Source organism: Pinus tabuliformis, chromosome 1_1, assembly GCF_031772625.1.
Source record: "Pinus tabuliformis cultivar Carrire ecotype Pingquan chromosome 1_1, CPIR1, whole genome shotgun sequence".
Lineage (NCBI taxonomy): Eukaryota > Viridiplantae > Streptophyta > Pinopsida > Pinales > Pinaceae > Pinus > Pinus tabuliformis.
Genome location: NC_142297.1, coordinates 549,542,371 through 549,550,809, shown reverse-complemented (window position 1 = coordinate 549,550,809; position 8,439 = coordinate 549,542,371). Strand labels below are relative to the sequence as shown.

The 8,439-nt window shown below is 30.5% G+C and overlaps 1 long non-coding RNA gene across 1 annotated transcript; it reads left to right on the top strand.

Annotated features, from left to right (window-relative positions):
* The first annotated feature begins 5,621 nt into the window (after positions 1-5,621).
* On the top strand, positions 5,622-7,782 carry LOC149214297 (uncharacterized). The gene is made up of 2 exons (XR_016250384.1): positions 5,622-6,211; positions 7,642-7,782. It is a non-coding gene; the product is annotated as an uncharacterized LOC149214297 (long non-coding RNA).
* The last annotated feature ends 657 nt before the right edge of the window (positions 7,783-8,439 follow it).

The window sequence follows — 8,439 nt, the reverse complement described above, 5'->3', positions numbered from 1 at the left end:
TTTTTTATGAGGAATCCTCCCCAACATAGATTTGACACATCAATTTCAAGTATATAATAGCCTTTAGCTATAGTGACTGATAATACAAGAAGACTATCAAGTTTGGACTTGATATTTATAATTATCTCTATCATTTTGGAAGTCCATTCTACTAGGTTTTTCTTCAATATTTGTTGCAACATTTATTTTTTGATATAATTGAGGGAGCCAAGAAATCTTTATGATTGATTTCATTAAAAATGACACTAAGAAAATATTTTAACTTCGACAAAACATGTTGAAGTTAAATTTATCCTTTCTTAACATAAAATCATAAAACTTCACTTTTTATACTAGCAATTTGGATTTGCATTTCAAATAATACTAACCAATGCTCGTAAACTTTTTAATAAAATTGTTCCAAATGATTCCTATGTTCTTTTAAATCCTGGTAATAAACTAAAATATCAAGCGCACACACACACACACATAGAAGTAAGAGAATGGTAAGAATCCCAAAGGATGGTAGGAATCCCAAACTAAAACTAGATCGAATTTTCACAGCCAAAGCCACGTCAATGCCTTGGCAATTATGAGGTTGTATTCCATTTATTCAACGAGTATATAGAACATTACCTTCTCCTCTACAAGACAATTTCATACCAAATTGAAACTAGATCTTATTTTCACAGCCAAAGTCGCGTCAATCCCTTGGAAAATATAAGGTTGTCTTCCATTTATTCAACATGTATATAGAACATTACCTTCTCCTCTACAAGACAATTTCCTACCAAATTGAAACTAGATCGAATTTTCACAGCCAAAGTCGCATCAATCACTTGGCAGTTATGAGGTTAGTCTTCCATTTATTCAACGAGTATATAGAACATTACCTTCTCCTCTACAAGACAATTTCCTACCAAACTGAAACTAGATCGAATTTTCACAGCCAAAGGCGCGTCAATCCCTTGGCAATTATGAGGTTTTCTTCCATTTATTCAACGAGTATATAGAACATTACGTTCTCCACAAGACAATGATGTTTTTATAGCCAAATGACATGCGTATAACTTGTGCAAGTGAGCACATGACATGTTTTTATGAGATATAGACAAACGACGAAGACCTTTAGAAAAACTTCCCCTTAAAGAATTGCTTCGATGTAAATATATAGTCCAACTCACCACATCAAATAATGCCCATCATTGAGATGTACCAAAAAAATCCTATGCACTAGTTTATGTTGTCCATTATGATAGTGGAAATACCACCCCTGGCCCAGAATATCATGTGGGCCGCTTTCTCCACGAAAATAACTTTTCAAACCACAAACCCAGTTCATTGTAATATAACGATGTGAGCAACACATAAGATTTTGTCTAAGGAGTCAAACCACCAACCTAATAATTGCTAGTATTCAAGGTGGAGTGGTCATGAAATCTATCTACTATGGTAAGGAGTCAAAGATGAGTTAAACCACCAACCTAATATTTGCTAGTATTCAAGGTAGAATGGTCCTGAAATCTATTTATTATCGTTAAATGATGAATCTCCATTAAAAAAAAGAAAAGAATAACAATGATTTTAAGATTAATTGTGAATTTTAAAATTATTAAAAATAAAATTTATATTATTCAAATTTAATAATTATTTGGAAGAAATGATTTTTAAAATTATAAAATTAAGTATATAATGAAATATAAGCTTCTTTCTAAAAGGTTACAAGTTCAAATGAAAAAAAATTAAAATCTATACATCTGAATAAATTTTAACAATAAAATTACAATTTACTACACAAAAACAAATCTCTTTTTAATATCAAACTTAACTATAACTTTAAAATTAAATTATTAATAATCAATATGATGATGATGATGGTTGTTACCGAGACCAAATAATGATCTATCGGACCTAAAAAGACAAATTATTTATTTTGATTTAAGATGTTATTCTGATGCTCAAAAAGCTTGGAGAGAAGCCTCCCGAGTTCACTATAATTTTGGCATTGTAAAAGGCTAGAAAGGTCAGTATTGTAACAAAGGTTGTGAAATTGAGATCTAATGTGCTTGTATGCAAGGCACTCTAACAACATTAAAAATAACCAACTTAACTATACTTTAAATTATAAACTTTTTCATTAACTTTTAAATTATAATATTATTTATTTACTAATTTATTAAAAAATTATAATTTTGAAAATTATAAAATTAAATATATAATAAAATATAAACTTCTTTCTTAAAGACAAATTACAGGTTAAAATGAAAAAATTAGAATCTATACGTCTCTATAAACTTTAAAATTGCTTAAAAAAAAAAAAAAACTTATTTTAATGTCAAACTTCACTGTAACTTCAAAATTAAATTATTAATATTTAATATATAACAACATTAAATACAACTAAATAAACTATAATTTAAATTATGAATTTCATCATTATGTTTTAAAATATAATATAATTTATTTACTTATATTTATTAAATTTCTTATCATTAAGTAACTTAATACCCCACAAAAATTTTAAACAACACAGGTAATAACATACCTTGATTATCACAATTCTAATAATAATTAAGCGGAGAGCCTTTATTTAAGGTAATTCCTATTTTTTACCCTATAGGAATTTTAATGCGGCCTGACATGGGGCCACATTAAGGCGATACAACACGCCCCTAGCTGATGAGAGAGAAAATAAAAACAACAACGTGTTATATCGCCTTAATGCGGTCCCATGTCAGGCCGCATTAAAATTCCTATAAGATAACAAATAGGAATCGCCTTTATTTAAAAACTGTCGTCCAAAAAATACCGGTCGTCCAAAAAATACCGGTAATCCGGTTTTGAAACACCACTTTTCCACGTCATCTTCCTCACTTTTCCACTTTTCGACGGCTGTCTGGCAACTGATTCGACGTCATCTGGCGAGAAGCCTCCCTCCAGAATCGGTGCCTCGAAAGGCGTTAAGAACAATCTGAGCGAGTGACGCACTGCAGCTCGGATACTGATCGACGAGTTTGGTGGCGTGGCGATTTAACAAATTTGGTGGATAATGTTACTAGGTATAGATTATTTTATTATTGGTGGGAATTGGAAAAATATTTTATTTTGGAATGTAATGTATTTAAAGTCATCAAAGAAAGTTATGAAAATATGTTAACCTCAGTTTTTTGGCATGCATTGTTTTTTTAGCAAAGAGATTGTTGAAAAGTTGAAATCAACTAATCATCAATTTGAATTACAAAAAATTAAAAATAATCATCTCATAAACTTATCTAAAAATAATAATCTCATAAACTTATCTAATAAACCTTAAAATATCATATCATTTCATTTCGTGTGAATTTCGTTTCCCCCTTTTATTTACCGTCGCCATAGACTTTTGTTTACAGAACTTTTTATAAGGAATTTTAACTGGCTTTGAATTTGTTTGAGGATCTTGACAGATCTCTTTAAAGAGTTGGCGTGTCACCTGTAAGACTTTTACATTCATTTGTAAAGTTTACATTTATATGAACACACATATTTAAAAGATAATTTTGGATAAATATGGATAGAGTGGTTACACATTTTAAAAATATATATAAAATTGTTAAAATTTAATGTAATTATTTTTATATAAATTAAAATATTTAATTATTTAAGATAATAATAACAAAAATTATAATAATTTAATTTCAAAATTATAATAAAATTAAAAATAAAAAATAAAAATATTTATTATATAATATAATGGTAATTAATTTATAATTTCTTTACTATTCAAAATTTTAAACATTTTCAAAATTATATATACTATTTTAATTTTTAAAATGATTTAGTTTTTTTTTTTCATTTTTAATATAATTAATTTCTTATCAATATAATTTTTTTAAGGAAATATGATTTATAAGATAATTATTAAGTTTAATTTATAGTAGTTAAAATTATTTGAGGATCATATCTACCTTAGAACACATCAAGCTTTAGCATGGCAAGAATTTTCCTTGGGGAGTTTTGAACCAATAACTTTTTGAGGATCACACGCATAAGCTTTAGCATGTCAAGATTAGAACACATCAAGCTTTAGCATGGCATGAATTTTTTCTAGGAAGTTTTGAACCAATAATCTTTACACTACGGAGTGCCTTAACAAAATGCTCTATCACCCTCTCCACAACATAATTTATTTATTTATTAGAGTTTTTTTTCTAATAAAATTGGAATTTTTATCATTATACTTTAAAGTAGAGGCAACTTCCATTAATATATTTATTATTTATTTCATAAAATATCAAAAATATATATTAAAAAAATAAAATATTCATTTTTATTAAATAAATAATTTAAATAGAAATAGAAATTTAGTATAATTTAAGTTATTAAAAGAAACTCGATTTTTTGCAAAGATCTTAGGGAGGGATAATGTTTCTTCAAATTTTAGGCTTTTTTTAAGGAATGATAAGGTTCGTTCAATCTTTATGTCTCTAAATACTATTTGGAGTTCTCTAAAATCCGTCAAAGACCGGGTGGACCCTAAAAATATGAAAGGTGTTTACGTTATCCCTTGCTCTGGTGGGTCTCCTTACAAAGGTGAGACCAGTTGCTCAATTAATCAAAGGATTCGTGAGCGCTCAGCTAACATCAAACATGTTAGGACCCACTCCTTTGCTTTGGTAGAACATGCAGATAAATCTAACCATCACATGTGCATTGACTATGCCCAGGTCATTGCTAGAATTAGTGGTTTCCATCATCGAAAATTTAGGTAGGCCCTAGAAATAGAAAAGAGACCCAATAATTTGAAAAGAGATATGGTTGGAATATTATAAGAAATTGGGTCTATTCTCAAGTATTTAATAAAAAATTTAAACAATTCCTTTTTTCTGTGTCTGTTTCTTATTTGTTTATATAGTTTTTGTTATTAAGTTTCTCTGCTTTTTTTATTAATTAAGTTTTCTCATCTTCGCATCCTTAACTCCAAGAGTATTTTATCATCTTGATTTTTCCTAGTTCATTTTTATTAATTAAGTTTTCTCATCTCGGCATCCTTAACTCCGAGAGTATTTTATCATCTTGATCTTTCCTAATTCCTCTAAACTTGTATTTTAGGTTAGACCTTGTTTATTTTATTAATTCATTGGATTTTCTATAAAGTTTGCACCCCTTATTTTATGATTGACCTTATTTATTGATTTTTTTATTTATTATTTTGAGTCTGAAATTGATTTATTGTACATTATTTGAATATTTTTATTTATGGCATTGTTTTTGATAAGTTATACTTTTATTTATTAATATAGTCTTGACTCCATTATTTATTAATAAGGCTCTTTGTTTGAAGTTTGATTTTGAAAGTTTGTTTTGTTTTTAGGCCGATAGGCTTTTCTTTTCCTTTGAAAGAGACTTTTCGTCGTCCCTTTCATTCTGAGGATGACACCTGGCGTCGACATCGGGCGGGCATACAGCAGGGAAATAAGCCTTCTTTTAAATCAGTGCGACCGTCTAATTTTTAATGTGCATCTGACATCTGTTCACAGTTTTTAAGCCACCAAAACACTCTCCACTTGACATCTGTGCGCACCTTCTAACCGTGGTTCCAGGAGAGTCCGTTCGAATGTTTCGTGGAGTTTATGGCACTGAACATAAAACTTATGGTGCACGATTGGATTGCATTAAAACGCATAGAAGGGTCTCTCAGAGACAAACACGTCGGCAAGTCTCTGGAAGCACCAGTCCGACTCCGACGTCTCTGGAAGCACCATTCAGTTTCTTTTTAGGATTTACAGTGGCTTTGGTTCCTCACACATATTTTTTTAATATGGTTCGGTTTGCTTTCAGATAGCGAATTCTGTGTCAAGAAGGCAGCCCGCAAAAACATTCAATGGAAAAGTCTTCTAATTCAGAAGAGACGGCCCCTGAAGTTGGAAGCAAGGACTTTTTCTAATTCAGAAGAGACGGCCCCTGAAGTTGGAAGCAAGGACTTTTAATTCGGTGTTTTGGTGTCTGATGCACTGCTGTAGCAGAGCATGAGGGGTTTGGGTAATGATTTCAATTCACCACAACCACCAGCAGTAGCAGAAGGAGAAGCTAAAGGAAAAACAGAAGAGAAGGTGAAGGAAGAAGAATGGCGCAGAAAAGGGGTTCGAAGGTTGCAGAGGTGGCCGATGATGAAGTCGTGGTGCCATTACAGGCCGTTCTCTTGGCAGACAGTTTTACTCGGAAGTTCCGCCCCATAACCATGGAGCGCCCCAAGGTATGAAGATATTCAAAATTGCTTGCATTTGAACAAAATGACACTCCATTGTGTTCGCCAGAGTTAGGATTAAGGCGCAGCTTTTTGAAAATTTCGGTTCGATCTTTGTGCTACAAACTAAGCAAATCATGTGTATAATAACGCACACGTTGCTGTGTCGAACTAACGAATGCTGTGTCGAACTAACGAATAGGTGATACAGGGTATTAATATGTATACTTTTTCTCCCAAATAAATAAAAACTAAAAAGTTTTACAGACCAGTCCATATACCGCGATCAGTTTAAAGAAGAAATTTGTGGGTAAAACCGTCCTATTTTTGAGAGGATCCGGTCAAGGAAGTTGTATTAACACAATTAAAGCTAAAGTATATTTATTTGGTTTTCGTTGGTCAAATAAACTTATATCAAAGTATTGTATATGCATCTGCAATTTTAATATTTCATTCATTTATTTGTTGGGTTGTATTTCAGAGATTACCCAAATGTTTATTCCCATCATGTAGCTTCATTACCCTGAGTTGTCTTTCATACCTGGGAATATAAACTTTTAAATGCCAATCATAGTATGTAACACTGCAAAGAACCTTATAAACTTTTAAATGCCAATCATAGTATGTAACACTGCAAAGAACCTTATAAACTTTTAAATGCCAATCATAGTATGTAACACTGCAAAGAACCTTCAGGTATAGTCTTTATATTCTGTTCATAATTGGATTGTTAAACAAAATTCTTACTAACACGTTATCCATAACTTAATAGACCAATACAATTGATCCATGTAATTTTTTCAAACAAACAATCATTAAGTAAGAAATTTTGATCCATGTATATTTTCAAACAAACAGCCGTAAATTGTTAAAAAATAGATTCTTTGCTCAATTTCATGTCATTTGCTAAAATTTGCAAAAATATGGATAATTGATAATATGTTCTTTCAAAACAAAATGTGTTTATTGCATATAATTCTGTAATACAGAACATAATGCTTTGACAACTATACCACTTTTCCATAACATATTGCAATTGGTGCTTAATACCAGCTTATTTCAGAGGAAGCAAATTTGAAGTGTTTATCCATTTGCCAAGCAGTAACTTCTGTAATTATCGTCTTCTGTAATTATCGTTCAGTAACAAGCGATTTTGACATCCAAATAATGGAAGAGCCTGGCCATCTGCATCTTCCATTCTTGTTTGAATAATTAACCGCTTTTTTTAATTGATGGGATGGGTTTGCATAGAATCAAGGTTCATTTGTCAATAAATTCTGTAGCAATCTTGCTTGAGCATGTGAGCTTTTCTTATTTAGAGAAAAAAAACAACAACAACAAACTTTTAAGTTTCGTCTCCTCAAAAAAGGAAATGTTATATATCTCTTCACATGCATTATATTTACATCTTGATTAAATTCTTAAATTTGTTTAGACAGGAAATCGTGTACCAATTACACACGTACAGGGAGATGCAGTTGCCAAACTAATGCACTGTTATCACCTTATCGGTGCTTGTGCAATGCGCAAAATGTCCTCCATATATTACTTCTTCATTTGTGGAACAGAAATAATCCAGATTAGGTGCGCAAAATGTCCTCCTGATATTACTTCTTCATTTGTAGAACAGAAATAATCCAGATTAGGTTGAATTGTTGGTACTTCGTAGTTGGGCAATGCGAAAACAGCCATTTTGACGTTACTTGCTTTGCAGATAGAAATAATCTTGATTAGGTTATATTATTAGTACTCAGCTGTTGAGCTCTGGAAATGCAGGTCAACACGGTGCTTGCGGTTGCTGAAGAAGATGACCTCGCTTATGAATTATTCAACGTTTCAAGTTATGAATTCCATAGGATCATCTTCCAGCAATGACATTATAAGATAACATCTTTTAAGATAGGAAGGTTTCCCATCTCGATGAAAATAAAATTTACTAATTTTAATGATTATATTATATAATAGGTGTAATTTCATTTATAGCTGAAATGATTTTTTTCCGCATATTTTTTTTTTGTATTTTTAATAAAAAAATATGGATATTTTTAATAAAAATTTGGTAGAAATTTTTAAAAACCTAAGTTGAAGTTGTTTAATCAATAAAATTTTAGTGCCTTGGGGTTTTTTAAGTGTACTCAATCTTTTTATGCATTTTAAAAAAACAAAAAAAATCACATTCTTACTTTAAATTGTACTAGTATTTTTAATAAAAAATTGGTAGAAATTTTAAAAAACCT